Source organism: Sinocyclocheilus anshuiensis, unplaced genomic scaffold, assembly GCF_001515605.1.
Source record: "Sinocyclocheilus anshuiensis isolate Anshui unplaced genomic scaffold, SAMN03320099.WGS_v1.1 scaffold1064, whole genome shotgun sequence".
NCBI lineage: Eukaryota > Metazoa > Chordata > Actinopteri > Cypriniformes > Cyprinidae > Sinocyclocheilus > Sinocyclocheilus anshuiensis.
The window spans coordinates 126,723-128,372 of record NW_015552612.1 but is presented as its reverse complement, the minus strand read 5'-3'; the positions used below and the strand labels follow the sequence as shown (position 1 = coordinate 128,372).

The 1,650-nt window shown below is 43.0% G+C and overlaps 1 protein-coding gene across 1 annotated transcript in view; it reads left to right on the top strand.

Annotated features, from left to right (window-relative positions):
- The window catches only part of LOC107665917 (acyl-CoA dehydrogenase family member 11), a 32,435-nt gene that overhangs the window by 8,045 nt on the left and 22,740 nt on the right, over positions 1–1,650 (top strand). The gene's annotated exons all lie outside the window — the stretch shown is intronic.

Here is a 1,650-nt window from a genome sequence, read left to right as displayed (position 1 = left end):
CACACACACTAACACAACACACACACATACACTAACACACACTAACACAACACGCACACACACTAACACAACACACACACATACACTAACACACACTAACACAACACGCACACACACTAACACAACACACACACATACACTAACACACACTAACACAACACGCACACACACTAACACAACACACACACATACACTAACACACACTAACACAACACGCACACACACTAACACAACACACACACATACACTAACACACACTAACACAACACGCACACACACTAACACAACACACACACATACACTAACACACACTAACACAACACGCACACACACTAACACAACACACACACATACACTAACACACACTAACACAACACGCACACACACTAACACAACACACACACATACACTAACACACACTAACACAACACGCACACACACTAACACAACACACACACATACACTAACACACACTAACACAACACGCACACACACTAACACAACACACACACATACACTAACACACACTAACACAACACGCACACACACTAACACAACACACACACATACACTAACACACACTAACACAACACGCACACACACTAACACAACACACACACATACACTAACACACACTAACACAACACGCACACACACTAACACAACACACACACATACACTAACACACACTAACACAACACGCACACACACTAACACAACACACACACATACACTAACACACACTACACACACACTCACACACACTAACACAACACACACACATACACTCACACACTAACACAACACACACTCATACACTCACACTAACACAACACACACTCACACTAACACAACACACACTCATACACTCACACACACTAACACAACACACACACATACACTCACACACTAACACAACACACACTCATACACTCACACTAACACAACACACACTCACACTAACACAACACACACTCATACACTCACACACACTAACACAACACACACACATACACTCACACACTAACACAACACACACTCATACACTCACACTAACACAACACACACTCACACTAACACAACACACACTCATACACTCACACACACTAACACAACACACACACATACACTCACACACTAACACAACACACACTCATACACTCACACTAACACAACACACACTCACACTAACACAACACACACTCATACACTCACACACACTAACACAACACACACACATACACTCACACACTAACACAACACACACTCATACACTCACACTAACACAACACACACTCACACTAACACAACACACACTCATACACTCACACACACTAACACAACACACACACACACTAACACAACTCACACACACACACACACACTAACACAGCACACACACACTAACACAGCACACACACACACACACACTCACACTAACACAACACACAATCGTACACTCACACACACTAACACAACATGCACACACACACACTCACTAGCACACACACACACACACACACACTCATACACTCACACACACACTAACACACACACTAACACAACACACACACATACATACATACATACATAGACACACACACACACACACACACACACACTAACACAGCCCACTCACACCAACCCAAC